A 25,156-nucleotide genomic window follows, 5' to 3' on the forward strand; every position below is an offset into this window, starting at 1 on the left:
GGGTCATCCTCCAAGGAGAGGTAGCCAGGGTTAGGCCTGAAGATCTAGACTAGAAGGACCTGTGGCACTCACTGTCAGCACAATGCAGTAGTGATAAAAGGGACCGAGCGGCTCCTCAAAACCCACTGGGGTCAGGGGTGCTCCAACACAGAGTACGCATGCAAAGGCAGAAATAATAGCGGCCCTAGCCGCTGCTCAGGCCATCTATTGTGGGGGAGGGCGTTAGGGGGAAAAAATCACCGCAAATGAGTTGCTACCAAGAGAAGCAGTCGAAAGGAAATAGAGAGCGCGGGCCACAGATTCTGTGCTCACGAGCTGTGTGTCACATCAGGTTCCATGAGGACAAGAGATGGTGCACGATTTAACTTCTCTGCCACCCTCAGTGTTGTGAGTTGACCCCAAGAAAAACATGCTCAAGTCCTAACTCTGATAGCAGTGAATATAACCTAATTCAGAAAAAGGGTCTCCACAAGGTGATCAGGTTGGGATGAGGCTACAATGGAGGAGAGTGAGTTTGATCCACTGTGGCTAAGAGTCTCACAAGCACAGGGAAGAGAAACACACACACACACACACACACACACACACACTCGGAGAAGGCTGTGCGATGAACCGGACACACACAGACATGGCTGAGTGTCAGCTGAGCGAGACACTGAAGTGATACAGCTGTGGCAGTGCATCCAGGAAAGAAAAGGGCAGAGACACTTCTGTGGAGCCTTCAGTGAGTCTGGCTCAGCTTGATTTCAGGCTCCGAGTCCCCCGAACTATGAGATAAATAAGTATCTGGTTTTAAGGCCACCAACTTATAGTCTGTTGTCCCAGTAGCCTGAGGAAAGTCACAGAGTCAGTACTATGGAGCAGATAGTGCCGTGGAGCACACTAGGGAAGGCCTTAATCTGCCAGTCCAATGGCTGACTACCCTCTCAGATTTCCATCAGGAAGGCTGGGCCAATATGGAACACTACAGAAGAATGCTTGCTGTGATCCAAAGCAGGCTCTGGCCACAAAGGCCAGTGTGAGGAGAGAGGAAGGAACTGGTCGGTATAGGTTCTCAGGCTTGGTCTTCAACTGGCTGCCCTACTCCCACCAGAAACAGTGTGCCTAAGGACGTTCATTAAGAGAAGGTCACGGGCTGGGAGATGGATGGCTCAAAGGTTAAGAGCAATGGCTGCTCTTCCAAAGGTCCTGAGTTCAATTCCCAGCAACCACATGGTAGCTCACAACCATCTGTAAGAGCGCATCTGGTGAGCTCTTCTGGCCTGCAGGGATACGTGCAGACAGGACACTGTATACATGATAAATAAATAATCTTTAAAAAGAGAGAGAGAGAGAGAGAGAGAGAGAGAGAGAGAGAGAGAGAGAGAAGGTCACACTAGAGTAGGTTGAACCTGATCCCCTTGGGATTAGGGTCTTAGAGAAGGTCTCTCTTCTCTAAGAACAGAACACCCATCCCCACACATTGCCAGCCTTTGCTTTTTCATTTGCACTAAGCAACATTTAAAGTCACAAAAGGACAGAGATTTCCTATAGGAAGCCTGAAGAGGTCAACCCAACTTAAAAAAAAAAAAAAAAAAGTCCCACTGTTTGTATAAGTAACTGTCAGTAATTCGTCCATTACCTTTAGATACAGTGAGGTAATGCTGCAAAAAGATCCTGATAACTATAAGACCCAGCCTACTCCTCTAAGACACGATTAGCAAATGGCCTAGAAAACTGATCATCCACATAGGAGAAATGGAACAGGCACTCTGCTTACATTGACCATGAAGATAAATCCAATTTGATTCAAGAACTTAATTGTGTGAGTCAAACATCCAATTACATTAGAATATGTTCTGAGCTTGGAGCATATAGTATAAGGAGGAAGCCTATAAATTTAATCACAATATAATATAAATCTCTATTCTTGAAAGGTGGCACAGGATGGCAAAAAGAGGCCAATCTGAAAGAACATCTGAAAGTGATACAGGGACGCCTGACCGAATACATAAGGATATCCCAATTAGCCGGGTGGCAGTGGCGCACACCTTTAATCCCAGTGCCAGGAGGATCTCTGTGAGTTCAAGGCCAGCCTGGTCTACAGAACAAGATCCAGGACAGGTACCAAAACTACACAGAGAAACCCTGTCTCGAAAAACCAAAAAAAAAAGGGGGGGGGGGGGGATAGCCCAATTAAGAAAAATAAAAGAGTTGGGAGTAGTAGCCATGTGCCTTTACTCCTGCAGAAGCATGGGATCTCTGTGAGTTTGAGGTCAGCTTGATCTACAATAGTCAAGCTTCAGGCCAGCCAAGGCCTCACCATGTAGGTGAGGCCCAGTCTCACAAGCAACAACCAAGAATGAACACAGTAAGATACACACACACCAAAAGATGCTCTGGCGTCAGAAGCCGACAGGAGAACACAAACCGAATTCATAAGCACACTGTGCTATTCAGCATCAGGCAACATTAAGTCTAAGCACTTGTCACAGACACAAAATAAAATTTTCACAAACATATAAACTATTACAGGCAGTGTAAAAAAATTGTTATTACCTAAGGAAACTGCACATGTAAGCAACTCGAATGGGCATTTCTTCAAAGATGAGTAATCGGTCAATAAGCACAAACAGCACTAGGCATCAAGTGAGTGAAAAATGACTACCATCAAAAATGACAGAAAAATAAGCCAGGTGAGGCAGCACACGCCTTTAATCCCAGCATTTAGGAGGCAGAGGCAGAGGGATCTCTGATCTCTGAATTCAAGGCTAGCCTGGTCTACATATGGAGCTCTAACCCAACAAGAGTTACCTGGTGAGACCCTGTCTCAAACATATTAAAATGGAATAAAGTTTAGGCAGGACTTTGGAGCAATTAGCACCTTTGTTTATTGTAGTATTGTATTCCCCCAAATATTGTGCACGCTAATAAACTTATCTGGGGTCAGAGACAGAGCAGCCACAATATTAAACATAAAGGATAGGCAGTGGTAGCACACGCCTTTAATCCTAGCATTCCAGAGGCAGGAATCCATGTGTTCAAGGATACAGACAGGCATGGTATGGTGACTCATCACGCGCCTTTAATCCCAGAAAGCAAGCCTTTAATCCCAGGGAGTGGTGGTAGAAAGCAGAAAGGTATATAAGGCGTGAGGACCAGAAACTAGAAGCATTTGGCTGGTTAAGCTGTTAGCTAGTTAAGCTTTCAGGCTTCTGGCAGCACAGTTCAGCTGAGAGCCATTTGGACATGAGGACTCAGAGGCTTCCAGTCTAAGGAAACAAGACCAGCTGAGAAGTTGGCCAGGTGAGGTTAGCTGTGGCTTGTTCTGTCTTTCTGACCATCCAGCATTTCTCCCCAATACTTGGCTCCAGGTTTGATTTTATTAATAAGAACTTTTAAGATTCATGCTACATCTTATCACTAGCCACAATGGCGCAGCCACTGTGGAAAAATCACCATATTTCCTCCACAAATTAAAAGTGAGGCTACCATAGAATCCAGCAGTTCCAGCTCTAGATAGACACCCAGAGAATCAGAAGTGGGACTAGTCTGCATATCTATGTTCATAGTGCAAAAATGGAGGAGTGATTCTCATGTCCATCAATAGACAGATACACAAAAATGTGGCTCAATCACTCAATGGATCATTATGTAGTTCCTGAAAGAGCAATAATTCTGATACATCCTGCCATGTGGACTGGACATGGAGGACACCATGCCAAGTGACAGAAACCAATAAACTCAACGGTAGAGCGCCGGCCTGGCATCTAGCAGGTGGAAAGGTTCAGTCCCATATCTGTACTACGTCTCTACAGCTTTGCTTACTCAAAAATAAAACAGTGATCTGCATAAATAATTAAATAAATGACATCAATTATTATGGGCTCCTTCAGCTTGCTATTTTATGTTCCACATTGTCTGTTTGGGAAAAAAAATTCAAATGTACTAATTATTGTGTGTGTGGCTATTTGACTTATCTGGCTTTCTAAAAGTCAACATACAGGGCGGGAGAAGGATAAAGGGGAAAGATAAACAAGAATGTAGTGTTGACCATGACTGGGCTGGGCTGTGGGTTCTTGCAAATTCATTGTACTGTTCTCTCCAAGGCTATAGATATTTGAAAACTTCCACTATTAAGATTAAAAAAAATAATGAAATCCAGTCAGCTTCCATGTGTGTCAATACCTCTACCTCCCTAACCGTAACCCTGGGAAGGTGGATCCTGTTTCAATGGTGTTGACCCCTGGGGATGAGCTGAGTCAGTCCAGTAGCAGGATTTCTTTCTGCACTGCATTTCGGAACTCCTGAACAGCCAAGGCCAGCTGAAGAGGTCAAGGGCAGCAGGACTCCCCTGAAGACTCCTGCTGCTTCTCAGCAGCTTCCTTGAGACCTCACTTTCTCCTCTAAACAAGCTCACCTGCCAGAGCATGCCCGATCCAGAGCTCCACCGAGCCAAGATTGCACAGCCCTGGCTTCCAGCTGCCCCAAGCCAGCTTGTTTCCAAAGCCATTTAACTCTCCATTAACTTGATTTGATGAGTTCCTGGACAGCCACCAAGTGCACTGAGAAATAAAGTCTCAAACAGCAAGCACATCATAATTTAGCCATAGCCATTACGGGTCCGTGCGTCTGTGTAGCCTTGGCACGGAAGTAAATCACTTTGGGTTTTGTCTTTTTCCTCTCCTCCTTCCTGTCTTGTGTTGCATTGCTGGGCGCTCAGTTGCTCAGCTCTTCGGGCTGCTATTCCATTTTTATTTTCCCCATGCAACAATCTCTTCTTACCTAGCTGCACAGTTTGCTGTTGCCTTCTATATCATTTTGGTCCTGGAGAAGCATCCAGTTCCTTCTATTAGTGGATCCGACTGGAACCCATCTCTTAAACATCTGGAGTGCTAACCATGGAATCAAAGGCACTTGCTATTCTAAGTAATTCATCTGAAGTTAGGAAAAGCAGAAGCTGAAACAAAGGACATTGATGAATGGCTAAACCCAGTGTCCTCATTAATTCTCCACAGAGGGTTGGGAAGGGAACAGCCAGACACAATTACTATGGGTTCATTAACACCCTTATAATGAGCCAGGGTCCTCTAGACCACACCTCTGACTTCCTCAGACAACCCCAAACTCCTTCACTCATCCACTTCAAAATGTTTACTATCACTCCATTTTTGCAAGCATGGAACTGTGCAGTACACCGGACACTCTCTTAGAGCCTAAGAAAATCATGGCCCTGCCAACTAATTCTGTAAAAGGAGAGTTTAGGGTTGTTTCCGGAAATAGTTCAATCAATGGTGAGAAATCCTAAGAGGCAAAAAAAAAAAAAAAATCTGGTTTAATGTTCACTTTCAATTCAATGAACAGAAGCAGCCGTAGGAGATAAGGCCAGATAGGGCCCTCAGTCCCGCCCCAGGAGTCTGTGTCCTCCAGCCCTACCACTTCCTAAATCAATTATCCAAGATTCCTGCTCCTTAATCTCCCCAGGCCTGGGGGTATCTGCCTGATAAGGGTGATAAAATAATCAATCAGCAACCAGCTTGCCTCCCAGGGCTGTTAAGTGCAAATAAAGCCAATACTGGGGCCATTAGCTCATTCTCAAGGAGCTCTCCAAGCTTAAGCTGATTCAAGAGCTGAACACATTGAAAGAGCTATAACCAGAGTTTAAAGTTCCCAGCCCTTGGAAATGGCAGCATTGAAGGAGAGAGAAATGCTAATTGTTCCATTGTTGAGACGCATCAAACCATCCAGTACTCCATAAATACGTGTAAATAGTATGCCAATTAAAAAAAAAGAATATAAGATGAGAAGCACAGAGATCTGAAAGTTAAAAAAAAAAAACAACTATTGTTTAAATAAATAATAAATATTGTTTTGTTTAAAGAAAAAAAAAAACTGGAGCCAGGTGTGGTGGAGCATGCCAGTGGGGTGAGGGTTGGGGCAGAGGCAGGAGGAGCTCAGAGTGTGAAGCCAGTCTTGTGAGAGACTCCCAGGACAGCCAGGGCTGCACAGAGAAGCCTTGTCTTGAAAGACAGACAGACAGACGGGCATGGTGACACACACCTTCAGTCCCAGCACCTGGGAGGCAGAAGCAGGCTGATCTCAGTGAGTTCCAGGACAGCCAGAGCTACATACATGGGAGACCCTAACTGGAAAACAAACAAAACAAAACAAAAAGCCAAAAGACTGATTTTAGTTAGGATCCAAATCATACAGGGGAGTTAAAAGCACACTATACAGACAGCTATTAAGTTTTTAAGATTTATTTTAGTGTGTGTGTGTGTGTGTGTGTGTGTGTGTGTGTGTGTGTGTGGTGTGTGCACATGTGCACATGTGCCAGAGGAGGTCATAAGAGGGTATCAGATCCCCTGGAATTAGAGTCTCAGGCATTTGGGAGCCACACAGATGCTGGAGTTGGAGTCACAGGCATTTGGGAGCCGCACAGATGCTGGGAACCCAGTTTGGCTCCTATGGAGGAGCAGCTCTCCTGCCCCTCCAGCTATTTCTTTACAAGGATGACTAAAGCGCTTGCCTCTGAACTGCAGAACGGGCAGGAGGACTATTTAACAAGGAGACAGTGTTGTTGTAACTGCCCTGACAAAGACGCCTGACTCCTTTCTTCTCCTCCACAGAGAGCTCACCGGCCCTTTGTACTGGCACACACAGACTCCCTTCTGAGCCCAGGGCTGGGAAACAGGGCTCCACAAGGCTTTCTGTTCCCCTGACCTTGGAAGTTCTGGATCCACAGTCCGCAGGGGATACATTCAGGTCTTCCCAGCAACCTTATCACACAGACGCCTGAACTCCCAGGAGTACCCACATGCATGCTTATACACACTTATTTTTATAAAGTTCAATTTGTAAATCATTGGGCACACTAAGAAATTCGGAACAATAAAGCTTAACAAGCTGGATGTGGTGGCCGGCCTCTTTAATCCCAGCCCTCAGGAGGCAGAAGCAGTTTGATGGGTCTCTATGAGTTCAAAGCCAGCCAACAACAGAAAAAAAAAACAAAACGAAACACAAAAACCAATAAATACATAAATAATATGTAGGTGTTGTGACTTTTTAATATATTTATTTATATAAATAAATATAGATGTGACATGACACCGATATAGGAAATGTCTCCCTGCTTGATGCTTTCTCTAAACTGATCCCTAACACAACCTTAAACTCCCCTGCCCACGCCCTTTACTAAATGTCCAAATGCAGCCTTAATGCACAAACTCAGAAAACCCTTCCGGTGAATACTGGCTGTTCCAGCGTCTGGTTTGTGACAGAAAAGGTCAGCCCCAGCATCTTGTATGGATCGCCCGCTCCAGGACTTTATGGTCTCATCAAAGAGAACAAGAAGGATCCAGCAGGGATCCTTGGAATGTTCCGGGCCATAATATGTGCCCTCAAATTGCTAACTCAGGAAGTATTTGGGTATGAAATACATTAGGATTTATATAAGTGAACCACAATACATGTGCATGCATGCAGCACACACAAACACACATACATACATACGCCACATACATACATACATACACACATACACACACACACACACACAACACACACACACACACGCACACAAAATACATGCACCACATAATACATGCACTCACACATGAACAGCTCTGAAATTAAGTTACGGCCAATGGCTTGTCATGGTGTCCCTGGTTGCAGGTTTGATTTTAATGACGGGTCTTCCAATCTCTGGCCAAGCCAGTGAAAAACAGTTTGTCCCCAGAAAGTAGCCACTCGTGGCCTGTGTGTGACATGGATTTTTAAAGTGTGCAATAGAACTGTAGGACTCTTCGTCTTGGTCTGTTTATTTTGAACACATGCAGCCTTACACAGACCAGCAGACACGTGCACACACTTCAAACCTAACACCCCCATTTTCTATGAGTTTCTCTCTGGAGGAGAAAAAGACATTTTGATTTTTAAAAGTGCCTTGGTTCCCTAGACTCACTGCCAGTCCCTGTGTACGGACCGCTCTGCCACCGACAATGCGTGCCCGGGGAGTTAGATCCTACTTGCCCTGGGGTTCAATTTTCTCACCAAGTTGGGTGAGCATGCCCCACCCAAATCACTGGGTTGTCCTGAGAATGTCTAAGACTGGCACTTACGTCAGTGAGAGCCACACCCGAGTGGCTTGGGAACTTTCAGGGGGTGATGGCAGCTCTGGCCCTCCCACCTCCATTGGAATTCCCAGAAATGTGCAGAGTAAGACCCCCTACGCTGCTCAGCTAGCTTTAACTCTTCCTAAGACAACATGCATCCTGCTGCCCTGATCCGATGGCTTTTTTTAAAAGAGCTAGTCTCTCAGGCCTAGCATGGTGGTCCATGCCTCTAATCCCAGTACTAGGGAGTCAGAGACACCGTGTCTTGAAAAACAAAACAAAAAAGGGGGGTTAGGTGGCGGTGGTTTCTCTATATAGCCCTAGCTGTCCTGGAACTTACTATGTAGACCACACTAGTCTAGAACTAGATTTGCCCGCCTTGATTTGCCCGCCTCCGCCTCCGCCTCCCGAGTGCGGGCATTAAGGTGTGCACCACCATGTCTGGCCTGATGGGATGTCTTCAAGGAAGAAGGCAGAGGGGACGGTAGCTGCTGATGACTTTGTAACGGGTTCCAGAACTGTCATATTCCACCTGGAATGACAGGGCCACATGCAACCAGCAGGAACTACTCCAGGGGGAGGGGCAGAAAAGGAGAAACCAAGCCGGTGGAGAGGGGCGGGTCAAGAGGAGTGTTGGTTTCCAGTGAACTTCAGACAGGGGTCACCTTCCTGTACACTAGAATCTGGCCTCTGATTTGTAATTAATGGAAAGGAAGCCGTGGCGTTATTGTCCTTTACAACTTCCGAAGTCCTAAGAATATAAAACCCAAGACTGCACTTTCTAACTCACTGGAGTAATTACACAGCGTAGCTATGATGTCTGGGCCTCCACTTTGAAGCAGCAAAGAGGTCATTTGCCTAACAAGCCACTCCAAAGAAAACCTCAACCACATAAAGCACCAGTTTGGGGCAGCTCTTGTTTTCTCCTTCTTGACTCAGGAACCTTGCACTTCCCCTCGGGTGGGACACACTTAAAGAGAGAAAGCAGTACAACTATGAATTTGTACACAGCTGTTAAACTCAACCGCCCAGGGGAGTTGTGAGAACCACAGATGCCTGGCCCCACCTCACAGGACCCCAAGTTATGGCCTAGGTGTGGTATGGATATCAGGAGTCTTCAAAGACACCCAGGGGTTCTGATATGTAATCAGGGTCAAACAATATGGGGTCTAAGGACTCCTTCATAGGCATTTTACGCTCTATCCCCACCCAAGAAACCTAGGCTACAAGAAGCAGCTTGCCCAAGGATGTCCCTTAGGACTGTGCCATCGTCTCTCTACAAAGCTCCAGGTATCGCCTCAGTTATTTCACAGGTATCGTACAAGGCTTTGCAAGAGGTGAATGTGTTTGCTACCTGCTGCTCATCTACCTGATTTCAAACAAAACAAACAAAAAAATGCAGGCCAGCCCACCCTGAGAAAATGCACAATGACTAGACCAGATTCCACAGGAAAGCTGAGAACAAGATGTGAGACCAGATGTAAGCCTGAAAATAACAGGCTTCTGAGATGAAAAAAGAGAAAAAAAAAAAAAAAGCCCTGTTTAGCCACCTCACAATCATGTCAAATAAGCCATTCAAGAGGAAAGAATCAGCAACCCCTGTGGATAGTAAATACACATAGATAACATCATGGCTTTTGCATGCACTTGTCTAGGTCAACAGCTCTCAACAGGGGGCCAGCTGATCCGCACCTCTGCTCCAAGACATTGAGCAGTATCTGCGACATTTCTGATGGTCCCAGACTTGGGGCTGTGGCAGCGCGGATAGCATCTAGTGGGAAGAGGCTAGAGACGCTGTGAGGTGTCTGGTATCTCATGGGACGGCTCCTACCGCAAAGAATTACCCATCCAAAATGTCATGCGCTCAGAGGCTGAGCAAGGCTGTTTGTTCTAAGCAGACACTGGGAATGGATTCCTCCTACAACCACCCCCTCGTGTACACCATGATGTTTCCGTGGGGCTCCACGACATGGGGGCCTCGATACTTTGGTGATCACTCGGACAGCGTTTGTTTACAAGTCAGTCCAATCACCTTGACCCAAAAATGCCTACATTCAAACCCCTGGAAGCAGACAGGAAATGCTTGGCATGCCTTCAAAACTAAGGCAAATAGCCTGGTCACACCTCCATAGTGACTCAGGTTCACTGGGGAGAAGGATCCTTCCTGCTTGCCTCCTACAGGGATGCTGGTGGGATGCCGTACTCCCCATCACTCAATTACAGGGTCCTGTGGCATACAATCACACCTCTAAAGTCTCATGGTTCTTACGGTTTTTAAAATGATTCATCCATGGAAGACGTTTTTTCAGCAATTAGTTTATGTTTCTCTCATGCATGAGAAAAGAACAACAATGCTATTTGTGTGACTAAACACACACATGTAGTGGGTAGCCATTCCAGCTTGGATCTGGAAGTTCCAACCCCATTGAGACTCTGGCAATTGTCACGCCTACGAGGCGGGGCAGAGGAGGCGCTGGAAACCTGAGAGCTGGATGGGCCAGCGCTCTCTCTGTGCACGCTCTCTGTGCCTGGACCCTGGACGGTGGAGGTTGACTGTGCAGAGCTCCAGAGAACACCACTGGATTGCGATACACCTTCCCCAGACCCCCGCAACCTATCTATTCCTTCATTTGTAAGTCATCCACTAAATAAATCTCCTTTTAACTACGTGGAGTGGCCTTTATAATTTTCCCCAAACACACACACACACACACACACACACACACACACACACACACACACACCACACAAATCTCCAAGAGCCTGGTCTCCACAACTGAGGTTGTCTGGCAGTCCCCTGGAGGAACACCAAGTGTCCAGCAACCACCTCCCCAAGCTCCCCAAACACTGTTCTTGCCTTTCCTAGTCCACTCTCCCCCACTCCTCCCACTAGAAGATGAAGCCAAAAACGCCACGGGAAACAAACTCACAAGCGTCTGTCCTGGATGCTCAGAATTAATGATAAACACAAATAGGTGTTTAATAAATCCACACTGTTTGGCCTGGATGGCCGGCTCACATCAGCACCAAGAAATTAATAGTTTCAGTAGACTGCTGCCAACCATCTGATGGGCATCCCTGTACTTCCCACGTTCCCTGAGTCTAATGAAGCCGCTGTGGGCCACAAGCAAGTACAACCCACCCCATCCCCACATGAAATCCTTCCATTAACACAATTAACCAAGCTGTATAAATCAAGGAGGAGGAAAAGTGTGCTATCCTTTCCCCAAACGAAGCCCATCTCTCTAGGTCAAAAAGCCAATATACTGAGGCAGGTTCTCACTGGGTAGCTCTGGCTAGCCTCAAACTCTGTTATACAGACCAGACTGTCCTCGAATTGACAAAAATCCCACCTGCCTCTGTCTCCCCAGTGCTGACATTAAAGGTGTGCATGACCAGGCCTGGCTTATTTTAATCATTCTTTTAAAAAGCAACTAGAACATGTCTAGTTTGCTAGCATTCACAAGTCCCACTCTGATGCCCAAGGATCAGTAGATAACATGATGAAATGCTGCCTTCTATTATCAAAGATTCTCATTAAAGGAGGGCTGGGGGGCTGGAGAGGAAGAAATGGTTGGAGTCAGAATCCCTGGAAAAGTCTGTAAACCACACTGATGCTCTGATGCAGACAATCCAAAGCACACAGCCATTGCCTTGGGAAGCCGCCGGGGCACCACGATGCTGTGGGTGACACTCCCCCAGCTCACAGGGCCAACTTGGCACGGCATGACCCAGCGGAGCTTGGCTGGATATTCAGGAACCTTACAATCAAGAGCAGCTCTGCTTACCACTGGCCAAACACGAAGCTTTTGTGACTCATAGCCACTGTCAAAAAAAGTAAACTTAACCTAGAGTAGAATTACTGGTTTGCATTAACTGTCCTGGGGTAATCATTTATAGAATCAGAAATTCCTTAGGAAGAGAATTTTAAATAATGGCATGGCTCTTTCTTGAGCAAAAGTAACATATTTTTGTTTTGCTTTGTTTTTCGAGACAAGGTTTCTCTGTGCACTTGTTCCTGGCTGTCCTGGAACTCGCTCTGTAGACCAGGTTAGCCTCAAACTCATAGACATCCACCTGCCTCTGCCTCTCGAGTGCTAGGATTAAAGGCGTGTGCCACCTCCACTCAACTCAAAAGTGACATATGTTTAATGAATGCCCAACAAGCAGGGGTGGGATACAAGCATATATACCACAAGGCAAAAATATGGTCCACAAGTCCAGTGAGGGTTCAGATGAGCCACACCACTGGTTGGCCTAGACAACATCAAGAAAGCATTCGCTATGGAAGTGAAGATTCAAGCCTGTGCCGTTTTGCAGAGAACCAGGAAAAAAAGCAAATATGCCCAGCTAATTTTTTGGGTTGTTTTTTGTTTTGTTTTGTTTTGAGAAAGGCTCACTATGCAGCTCTAGCTGGTCTGAAACTTGCTATATTGACCAGGCTAACTTCCAACTCACAGAGATACACCTGCCTCTGCCACCTGAGTGCTAGGATTAAAGGCGTGCGCCACTGCCATGCCAACTAATTTTTGACAAAAGCACAAAAGAGATCCAAGGGAGGGAAAAGTGTCATTCCCATGTGGTGCTGGGGCAGCTGGACAGCCACAGGTACAGAGGAAACAAAGCCCAGAATCTAACCCAATCCATACAAAACGTAACTCCAACTGAATCATGGACCTGCTGTGGGATGGTCTGTATATCAAATGCTCTGATTGGTCAATAAATAAAACTGATTGGCCAGTGGCCAGGCAGGAAGTATAGGCGGTACTAACAGAGAGGAGAAAAGAAAACAGGAAGGCGGAGGGAGTCACTGCCAGCCGCCGCCATGACCAGCAGCATGTGAAGATGCCGGTAAGCACGAGCCACGTGGCAAGGTATAGATTTATGGAAATGGATTAATTTAAGCTATAAGAACAGTTAGCAAGAACCTGCACAGCCATACAGTTTGTAAGCAATATAAGTCTCTGTGTTTACTTGGTTGGGTCTGAGCGCTTGGGACTGGCAGAGATTTGTCCTGGACTGTGGGCCAGGCAGGAAAACTCTAGCTACAGTGGACCTAAATGTGAAACTACAAAATCTTAACATGGGGAAAGGAGGGACACAGAAAACATTCCATCTACAGCTGGGACTTGAACTCTTAAAGCTCATGACCATAAAAGGAGACAGCTATAAACGAGACCTCACATGAAATGAGGAGCTTAGGACTGAGTGAGACCCTGTGGAGAGGATGAGAAGACAAACCACAGAGATGGAGACTGTGTTGTGACTGTGTGTCTGATGAAGACGGTGTCTGGAACACAAGGAGAACTCTCAAAATGCAATTGCAAATAAACAGGGAATCTAAATACAAAATTCAATGAGAGAAACACACGAAGAGACAGTTTTCCAAATGAGATACAGATGGGAAAACTGAGTGTGAAAAGATGTGTGGCGTCATTAGCCATGGAGAAGTGCAATCAGACCACGGTGAGATACCACGTAGAATACCTCTACGAAACACAGTGTCTGCTGGGCACCTTAGTCCCAGCACTCGGAGCAGAGACAGGAGGATCTCTGGGAGTTCAAGGCCTGCCTGGTCTACACAGTGAGTTCCAGTACAACCAGAGCCACATAGTGAAACCCTGTCTCAAAACAAAACAAAACAATACAAAACAAAACAAAACAAAACGATGTTGCCTATGCTTGTGAGGGTGTGGAGACCTTGAATGCCTGAGCATCACCAACAGTGGAGACAGCCACTCTGAGGACTTTCTTTACAGAATTCAACAGCAACTAATATACAACCCAGAATTGTTACCTTGAGTGTTTATCCCAGAGAAATAAACCTCATGGATCCATAGACACTAGCACACAACTCTTGTTATTGTGAGGTAGGGACACAGCTGTCTTCCTTTCCCCCATGCAAACTCAAAGCAGACCATGTCTAAGACAAATGTGTGAGGTTCTCTCACAATGATCCAAGACCAGGTGGGGCCCGGTGGGCCAGGTGGGGGTGCTATAGTAAAATTCAATGCTGATGCTTGAGCCAGAAAGCATCAGATGAAGAACTTTGAGCTCTGTAAGACTTTCTGACCCTTAGATACCAGCTGAAAAGGTCAGATCCTAGGCTACCTACAGAACCTGCCCAACTTGGCTAAAATAAGTTGTTCTCACCACCCAGGATTCAATTACTTGTACTATCATTCCTGGAAGTCAAAGGAAAATTTCACTCGTGTTTAGACATTTTATGATAAAGGATGCAACTCAGGCATGACTAGCTGGGAACGCTGCCCAGAGCTGGTATGGGACAACTAGCTGCAGCACCCTCACACTCGCTCTGCTTTGGGAGTCCCAGAAGGCTTTGCTACAAAGGCATGGTTGGTCATAGCATTGGCTATTGATGATAACCTGACCTTTGTTACCTTTTCTTTTTTTCCAGTATTACAATGGAACAGAGCCCTGCATGGTTGGCAAGCTTTCAGCTTGGCCACATCCTTAGCCAGATTAACATAAATATCCTTGAGTGACTCTCTCCTTGTTACTGCTCCCCAAAGACAGAGGATAAAGCCTACAGTCTCCTTGGTCAACTACCTTGAGACAACACAGAGGACCCCAAATATCTGTCCTCTCATAAACTCATACTCTTATCCCTTTGGAGATTCCAAACATTTTAGGAGATTAAGATGAGCTAGGAAGGAGTGTATGGAGAAAACAAGCACAGCTGTACACATGTGGTCCATCGCCGACTGCGTTTACGACACACGTGAAGGCAGTCCCAAGTGCAGTACTCAATGACATCATCACCGCCTCAATTTGTGAAAAGATACCCGAAGATCTATGTATGTGCACAGGCTAAGGACAGACCGTTCAGAAATTCCTTCAGATTCTATGTGACTACATCACACCTATCAGTTTGACTTCCAAATTAATCACAGCATGAGATTAACAAAATAATAAACAACATATTGGAATAAAAACACCTGCATTATCTATTTCTGGAGTTTCCATTTTATCTGTTTTCTGTCACAGTTGGCCTACCATAATGGAAACATTGGAAAGTGAAGCCACAGATAAGGCAGGTCGAGTGACTGTACTTTCAAAAGCCTGGCTACATCCTAGTTGAGTGAGACCTTGATATTTTTGGAACTCATTCACCATGATGCTTATGTACTCTATCTTTCCAGTGACACCGCCCCCCCATCTCCACCCCTCACCCCCCACTTCCCACGGGACTTGTTCACCTAGTCTAATCCTCTTTAATGTGAGCCCCAAAGGAAAAGGAACACTTCTCGAATGACAATAACCCATGTGATCTGTGAAATGACACTGTACCTCATTCCTACCCTACAGAACTAACCAATATTCCAGTTCCAGGCAAAGAGTTTCATTCCTCAAGTTTTCCACAAGCATCATTTAGTAGTTCCACCACATAGAAACATCTGTTCAGCGTTTGGAATGTTACAGAAAACGTCTATGAGAGCTGGTGTTTCCAGGAGAATCCTAAAGAATGTACGAGACTGCTTCCTGATGGGTGGTCAGGAAGAGAAGGCACAGACCAAGGCCCTGGGTGGAAGGTACAGCTGGTGGAGCAAGATGCTGAGGCGGGTAAGGGGCCCACACACTCCCTTGGAAGGAGACCCTTCCCTTCACTTCATCCTCTCGGAATGTTCTCATTAGATGAAACAACTCGATCAGTACTTCTAAAAATAGAAATTAATTACATAGAGAAGCTTCAGTGGGTCAAAGGAAGCACAGGTACCTTTCTCCAACTACTGATGACAGACCGGAGCTGCCTTGCCTATTCCCTGCCTTGACGCTGGCTCCAGAGCCCTCACCTGAGGTCCTGACCCTAGTGATCACCCCCTTTGAGCTACAATGAAGAAGATGCCCAAGGGAGCTATGGAGGAAGAGGAGAATGGTTGGCTTCTCCTGCATGCTGCAGCATGACTAGGGACCGTTGAGGACGCCTTGCCCTGGGAGAGCGGGCCCGACATACCGGACACTATAAAGGTTCTGCAGAAGCCAACATGCTGAAGATGTGTTTGGGAGCCTGAGGTGCTCCCGGTAAACGGTGGAACCTTCCAGAGGTGAGAAAAGGAAGGTCACTGGAGTATGCTCTTGAAGAGGCCATTAGAGTGTCGGTCTCTGCCTCTCGACCACCACGAGACTAAACAGCTTTGTTCCAGCCCACGCTCCTCTGCGATTTTTCCCTTCATCACAGGCCTCAAAGGATCATGGGTTGAATTCTCTAAATACAATTATCAAGGTAAATCTTTCTTCTTGTAAGTCAATTATCTCAAGGTTTTTTTGTTTTGTTTTGAGAGTTGCAGAAAGTCGACTACCATCCCTTAGGTCGTGGTGCAAATCTGATCTGGCCTTGCACACAGATGAGACACACACGTTCTATGCTCACCTCTGCCTTCTTCCCCCATTCTCCTCACCACCGTGTTCTTTGTCTCTGCCATAACAAAACCCAAACAAGGTGTTGGTAAAATCTTCAACAACCAAACTTAATGAACTAACATAACCCAAGAAACCAGAATATTCCAAATGCTTAAACAGGCCAACCACTCTCCCTCTCGGATCTCTGCCACAGTTCCCTGTGAAAAAGCAAATAAACCCACCCAGCACATACGTAGCACACAGCCCAGCTGAACCGCCTGGGAGGGTACTGGAGAGGAGCGGCAGGCCGTTCCCTGGCCTAGGACACTTTAATATGTTTGTCTGGATTTAGAAAAGAACTATTTCCCAATGACCTGTCCTCCACTCTCACCCTCCACAGCAGTGAATCGGCCACTTGTGTATTTACAGCTCCTGAACCGAGGGCACCCACTCTTCCAGCCGGCCAACTACAGCTCAAGCATTCAAACACCTTTATGCCATGTCTTTCTGCAGCTGGTGCCTGTTAAAGTCTTCTATGAGTCTCTGAACTCTGCATTTCCTGGCTGGGGACTGGATAAAAGACAGAAATGGCTCACAGAATGAAGGTGGTTTCCCCGCAGGCCTCAGACACTGTACACCCACACAGTATACATACACACATAAGAGACAGACAGACACACACAGCCAGAGACACAGAGACAGACAGACACCATGAGCCGCCTCTTCTCAGGTTCTAGTATTAGGCAAAAGACTTAACCAGACACCATTAATTCCTCTCCTTCCTCCCTCCATCCCATTTTACTCCATTATTAACTTAGCAGGACACACAACTGAGATATCACTTAAGTCACCAGATTTCTTCCCTTCCTATACCTTAGCTGGAATCTCCTCCCCGCCACCCACTCCCACACACAGCCACACATGAAAGCATACCATGACCAGCAAATGAAACCAGAGACTGCTTGGTCCCTTCACAGCTTTCCTGACTGAGTGAGTGCAAGGTCTGCATTTGGACTTACTAGGTTTTAAGCCAGGGATGGTGCTCCGACCCAAACATAACCAGGGTCCTAAGGAGTGATCCACTGTAAGATTCTGCCTGCGGAGAATTTTACACCTTCCCCAAGCAAATCTTTGCTTACTGGGGAACCATAAAGTCTGAAAACACCAGCCATGACATTTTACTGCACTGTAGTCGAAGGACAATAGCTATTTATTATTTTATGTACCTCCACTTGCAGACTCCCTGGCTGTCAGACAGTCTGAATATCATGGCACATAAACAAAGTCCTAGTTTAGAAGACTAGATGCCGAGGAGCAGACAGAGGAGAAGCCGGGACACAGCAGAAGCCAGAAGGGCCAAGCCCTGAGCACAGTGGGGGTTGAACGCAATAGGCAAGGTGGGAGCAGGCAGGGAGGCTGCAGACCCACAGGAGTTTGAATGCTTGAGCTGTAGTTGGCCGGCTGGAAGAGTGGGTGCCCTCGGTTCAGGAGCTGTAAATACACAAGTGGCCGATTCACTGCTGTGGAGGGTGAGGGTGGAGGACAGGTCATTGGGAAATGTTCTCTTCTAAATGCAGACATACTTGCATTAAAGTCTCTAGGCCAGGGAACAGCCTGCCGCTCCTCCCCAGTACCCTCCCAGGTGGCTCAGCTGGGCCGTGCTATGTGCTGGGTGGGTTTATTTGCCAGCCAGTCTAGCTCACTCAGGAAGCTCCAGGTTCAGTGAGAAAACTTTTCTGAGAAAATCAGGTAGAGAGAGAGCGAAGACATCCTATATTGGCTTCTGGCCTCCACATGCAAGTGTAACGCACATGTAGATATACCCACACACAAACGTGTACACATCACATACAAGTGTGACAAAGAGAAGAAAGAAAAGGAACAAGTTGGCAAACGTGCTAATTAATGAAAATAAACATTGCTATTAGATACGTCAACTAAGAGGGGTGACTTTTAAAAAATGAAACTAAAATGATAACAATAGTAATAGAAAGAACAGCATCAATTAGCTCTTTAAAAGATGTGCTTGTTACTCAGGAAAGAAGCAGGCATAATTTTAAACTTCAAATCAAACGTGCCTGTGAGATATCTGAGTCAAATGAACAGGAATAGAATGTATACTGTCCCAACTGAGAGAGAAAACATGGGAACTAAAAATTCAAAGAAAAAGCAACACTTAAGAAAACAAACAAACAAACAAAATGCATGGAAAATAAAGAACATAAAATGCAATGATAGAGATAAATCGGTCCATTTTTAACATCCACAATGACATAAATGAATTAAATTCATTGGTTCAAAAGTGCTTCTCAGAAATCGTTTCAAAAAATATAGCTATATTCTGGTTCATAAAAAATAATAACCTAAAACATAATCATAGAAAAATCAGAAACTAAAGGAGCCACAGAAAAGCCATTCCAAGCAAGTGCCAATAAAATACATTTATTAGAGATGATAAAATGAGAAAAACTTGAGACTTAATAGCAAAAACCAGTAGAATAAAGATGTCATTGCAACTGATGAGGGTAATTTATCCCAAAAGTTCAAAATCTACTTGGATTTTAAAATATAGCTTCAAAATACATAAAGGGTTTGACACAGCTTGAATTACAAGAAAACCAAATTATAAAGTACACAAAAAACTTGAACAATACTATTAATGAATGGAATGTACTTTACAAACTGCAGCAATATAAGGATGGACTGGAAATCAATTTAAAAAAAAAAAAACACCAACAGAACAAGACTGAAAATACAGTAGACTCCATAGACAGAGAAGCACGAGTCCATCAAACCTTTACATTTGTACACTGAATGTATAAAATGTTCTTCCCAGCCCCATGGGTTACAGGTGAAGTTTTAAAACTTCACTCTAATGGAATTACATGAAAATCTCCACCCAGACTTGGAGTAGCCCTGGTCTCTCAAGCACACAGAAAACACAGTATCTAACCATTCATTTACTAAGCACCAACCCACAATGATGTCATATCCAGGGTCTGGAAGGCAGCCTGCACAAGCCCTCTGGCTTCTAGTGGCTCCTGTGACTCCTATAAAATAAAATATATGGGGCCGCTTGTTTGAACCAAGCTCCTGCCATAGGCTCAGCGAGCCAGAGCAAAGCCTCATAAAATTCTCCAGCTGAAGTTCCACACACCACACTCCAACTGCGTGCCTATCTGACCGTCAGAGAAACCAGGAGAGACAGAGCAGTCAAATAACACGAGCAAGCAACTGATGATATGACAATGCCCTCTGCATGATCGTTCACAGGACAGTCACCTGAACGCCACCCCACCAGGCTTCTTCCCTAATCTTCTCTTCCCTGTTCCTACGCTACAAAAATTCACATATCTCTGTCCTTAGAAATTGCCAACTAAGGCTGGAGAGATGGCTCAGTGGTTAAGAGCACTGGCTGCTGCTGTTCTAGAGTCCTGGGTTCAATTCCCAGTGCTCACATGGCAGCTCACAACTGTCTATAACTCCTGACACTCTCACACGGACATATATGCAGGAAAAAAATGTACATAAAATACATATAAATAAATTATTTTTTAAAAAAAGAAATTGCCAACTAATTTGGCTACTTATTTGTGTCTAATATATAATATACCCAAAAAGTTGGAGGTGGATGTTATTGAAGAATGAAAAAACATAAGGGTGACCATCTTGGAAAAGTGGAAGCTAGCCAGGTCTGGTGCTCATGCCTTTAATGCCAGCATTTGGGAAGCAGAGGCAGGTGGATCTCTGTGAGTTCGAGACCAACCTGTCTACAGAGCAAGCTCTAGGCAGCCAAGACTATGTAGAGAAATCCTGTCTCAAAAGAAAAAAAGAAAAGTGGAAGCTAGGCTGAGTTCACCCACTTTTACTTTCTGACATACTGTGGCAGCTCTATAAAGAAACCACATCGCCAGGCGTTGGTGGCACACGCCTTTAATCCCAGCACTCGGAGGCAGAGCAGCGGATCTCTGTGAGTTCCAAGGCCCGCCTGTCTCCAAAGCGAGTTCCAGGAAAGGCGCAAAGCTACACAGAGAAACCCTGTCTCGAAAAACCAAAAAGAAAAAAAAAAGAAACCACACCGAGGAGTCCAGACAAGAACATGCTGGAACTCTGCAGCAGAGCAAAGGTCTGCTTCCTGGGCAGGAACATGAGCAAGCAATCACAGAAAGCAACCAGGAATCAGGCCAAGCAGGTCAGCCCTCTTGCCTTCCCATCTATCAGTGGAGAAAGTGAGCTTCCCATCTATCAATGAAACGGAGAAATGAGCTTCCCATGCCTTCCCATCTATCAATGGAGAAATGAGCTTCCCATGCCTTCCCATCTATCAATGGAGAAAGTGAGCTTCCCATGACCCACCTGCTTTCATTTAAAAGACCAGAGGGAAAGTCCTTTGTCACCCTTTTGACAGCCCTTCCCCATCTCCAGTCTGCATCCTGTGGGGAAGGAAGGCAGGGAGAGACAGAGTGAAGCCAGTAGTGAGTACCCTCCCCTGTTCACGCCAGGAAGTCAAACAACGGAGCGCCCAGCAGGTTTGTTTAAGACTGAAGACTTACTGTCAGAACTCCGGGAGGCACACTGTCACCCACATCTTTGCCCAAAATACCAGTCAAGTACGACAGAAGAAAACCATTCGAAAGAGTTAAAACTCACTCATTAACATAAAACCAGCCGTTTCAAGTATAAGTCAATAGCATTTGGTACATTCACATGTGCTATAAAACACCACCTGCCTGCTTGGGTCCAAAACACACCCATCCCTCCCCAAGGCAATTCCAAACCCACCCGCGACAGCTGCCCTTCCTTATCATAACTACTGGAAACCATTCACCTGACTACAAAAAAGTCTGCAAAGCCAATGGTCACTGGAAAAGCAGAACAGAGCCCGGAGCTGGTGGCAAGTCAGGGTGAGAGGTGGTGACTGTTACCACCCAAAGCCCCAGGAACCACAGGACCCTAGGAGAGCAGGAGACGGCGTACAGTAGTAGGAAATGTTTGGGTTTGCTGGTGTCTACCAGGACCCAAATAGGAAAACCACGGAGCTTTATGAAAGGACCGCAGCAGGGCGGCTCGGTCCTCTGAGCCAGGCGCTTCACACAAGGACTCTGTTATTCATGGGCAGAAAAGCCCTTGCAATTTTAGACCACCCTGCATCCATTGACCAAAGTGTCACAGTGAACAGTGAAGAGCCAACTCAACTGTGCGTGTTTTAGCTTTGTGAGAATAACCCATCTATGGAGACGATAGGTGCATTTCCTGCAGTCTCTCTTCCGCCACCTTGGACCCTACGTCCCCTGGCTCCCTCATTCTCTTCATCCAGCACCCTCTGCTGTGTCTGACTCTCCTGAGACTCCTGTCTGTTACACAATCCTTTAGCAGTGTGGTATAAAAATATCGTCCCACCGAACTGACTGCAGCTCTGGGGGTGAAATCCTTATTCCATCTCAACTGAGCCGCCCCTCTGCGTCATGTTAACCCACAGGGAGGGCTGACCCCTCCACTGCCTTAGCCAGCCTGGGGCTCCAAGACGACCCTGCTTCCTCTGGCTTTTCTTCTCGTGTCGAAAACAACAGCATCATTTCTTCCTCCCAAGGAATCCAAGTCTTACACAATCCATCTAAACATATGCAGACTCCCTTGCTTAAAATATATATGTAGTCGTCTTCTGCATCGTGTGTTCCACACGGACAGATTCAACCAACCAGGAGTATAAAACAGTCCACAAAAAAAAAAAAAAATACTGCTGTCACCATGATTACGTAGACTAGATTTCTATGATTCATCCCTAAACAACATTAACAAAATAACTATTTTTATAGTGGCTATATTGTATTGGACATTATGAATAGTGTAGAAATGATTTGAAGTATGCAGATGTGCTCACGTTCCATCAGAAAACTACCATTTTTATGTAAGAGACTTGAGCATCTGTGGACGTCAGTTCCTGTGGGCATCCTGGAACTTCCTGGTATCACATATACATACATGTGTATAGTATGTGTGTGTACATGTGTTACCTACATGTATACAACTAGAATATGTGTAGTTACATCTATCCAGATCAACCATATAAGATATACTTCTGAATTATTGTCTATGCACACTGGTAGGTAGGCTTGACCTATAAATCAGCACAGTTTCAGAAAATTAAGACCAAAGGAAAAGCAGGCAGTAAAAGGTACCAATTACAATGAATGAGTCAAAAGATCCATCATTAGAGGGCAAACTCCCCCAGCCTGGGGATGAACGAGGCAGCAGTTAAGAGGTGTACTGCACTCATGATGAAAATAATCTTTCAGAAGCCAGCTTCCTGGGCTGTGAAGCCTTGCAGCGCCGGCTGGCATCCTTATGCGCAGCAAGCCATGATCGCCACGGCTTGGTATTCCCATCTCTATGTTCATTCCCTCACTCGGCATGTGTCAGGCACCCAGCCAGGCTCAAGGATCCACAGTGAACCAGACAAGTCCCTGCCCCGTTCAACAGAACTCTCATTACAGAGGGGCATTAGTGAAAACACTGGACAGCTGGGATAAAAAGAAACCGTGAGCAAAGTGGTTGGGATACAAGAGATGGCAACATCATTGCTTTGCTGTAGTCTGTGCTCTGCAAAAAAACCTTGGGCACCCGGGGGACTACAGCATACGTTCATGTCTCCATCCCCAGAGCTCAGACCCAGCCTGAACAAGGTGTGGTGCCGGACATTCGGGTGGGAATGACTGAACAAAACAACAAATGTACCAGAAGACGTGAACTGCTACATGAGGCTGTTAGCAGGTCATATGCCAGCTTGAACCAGCCTTCCCCAGTATTTTTTCACTTCATCAGTATGCAGAGTGTTTCCAAGAAAACACTCAGCTTCAATCTTACACCAAAGTCAAAAAGAAAGTTTCAGGATTTACATTGCCATATGCAAATGAAATTTTTTTTCTAGACAACTTTGCTAGAATAATCACTCTGTAACATTCAAAAATATCTATCCCTATATATAGATATCTATGTTGAATCATATTGGCTGAATAATATATAGATATGTGTGTGCAAAAGAGCATATTTCCAGAAGGTTTTGTTGTTGTTATTTTGAGACAGGTTCTTACTATGTAGCCTTGGATGGCCCGGGAGCTGGCTATGTAGATCAGGCTGACCTTGAACTCATAGATATCTGCCTGCATCAGCCTCCCAAGTGCTGAGTTTAAAAGGCATGAGCCACCACATCCAGATGTTTATAGAGTTTTGATGGACAAACAGAATATACTCCCCAGCTCATTGAAAGAGAAAAAATTCAGGGGAGGGGGGAGTTAGTGTTTAATTCGGTAATAATACACTGCACTTGGACACACTGAAGGGATTAATGGTCACTTCACTTGAATAGAAACAATAGGAAATGAATTTAGAGTTCCAAAGCCTTTTATGTAAAAGGCCAGATAGCAAATATTTTTGGCTTTGCAAGCAACCTACAGCTTTGATTGCATAATCTCCTTTGCAGCTGTGTGTTTATGTGACTTGTTTTTTTATTTGTCTACAATGAGAAAAAAATATATATACACACATATATACATATATATATATACATATACATACATACATGTACCTTTTCCTCAGCTCCTGAGTCAAATAGTCAAATAGCCTTCCACTGTTTATTGACTCCTATCTTCCAACCCAAAAATGAGATGTAAGGAGTCCCTAGTTCCTAACAAACCCAAGTACTGTCCCATGTTTCTGCATTACCTCTTTGAATCTCTCCAGCTCATTCTGGAGGGCCTGTCTGGATATCTCCACCTCGATCATCTGCTGCCGGAGAGTTTCATTGTCGTCTTCCGCCTTAGCACGCTTCTCCTCCACAGTCTCCAGTTCGTGGTGCAATCTGACAGACACGTCTTTGGCGACCTGCATTGGACACACGGGGATAATCATCTGGATACGAAGTCTGGGGGAGGGGGATGCAAAGGGAATATTCAGACAACCTCAGAGGAAGAATCATCAGCTTAGTCACAACAAGAATGCAGGAAATAGGCGACAGACCTATATTTAACAGAAGAAAGTACTACAAGCTGAGCATCCCTTACCCAAACAAAAATCGAACATCTGAAATGCTCTAAAATCTGAACCCCTTTCAGACATAAATACTTAGAATAACAAATACAATCTTAATGTTTCTATTGCTGTGATAAAATACTGTGACCAAAAGCAGCTTGGGGAGGAAAAGGTTATTTCACTTACAATCCACATTACAGGAACTCAAGGCAGGGACCTGGAGGCAGGAGCTGAAGTGGAAGGCATGGAGGGATGCTGCTTCCTGGCTTGTTCCCATGGCTTGCTCAGCCTGCTTTCATATACCACCCAAGGATGCCACTACCGCAAAGGGCGGGCCCATCATCGATCAAGGAAAGGTCCTACAGGCTTGCCCATGAGGCCTGTCTCACGAGGCATTTTCTCAATTGAGAGTCCCTCTTCTCAAATGTGTCAAGTTGACAGAACACTATGCAGCACAGATACTCAGTGTATACTTTAAAACATGAAACTACATTATAAAGGAGAAGATGGCTTCCATAATGACAAAGCCACCCTGGACAGGACTGTTTCCTCATGGAGTGTCAGCAATAATGCCAATTCTCCTTGCACTCATATGCTTCCTGTCAATCAAATCCACAGTAAACCTAAAACCGCCTGGCAGTGGTGGCACATAGCCAGGCAGTGGTGGTCAATGC

At 45.4% G+C, this 25,156-nt stretch overlaps 1 pseudogene; it reads right to left on the reverse strand.

The window, feature by feature from the left end:
• LOC119087258 overlaps positions 1-25,156 on the reverse strand; it is a 90,572-nt pseudogene that overhangs the window by 52,846 nt on the left and 12,570 nt on the right.

The sequence above is a fragment of the Peromyscus leucopus genome, unplaced genomic scaffold (assembly GCF_004664715.2).
Source record: "Peromyscus leucopus breed LL Stock unplaced genomic scaffold, UCI_PerLeu_2.1 scaffold_628, whole genome shotgun sequence".
Taxonomy (NCBI): Eukaryota; Metazoa; Chordata; class Mammalia; order Rodentia; family Cricetidae; genus Peromyscus; species Peromyscus leucopus.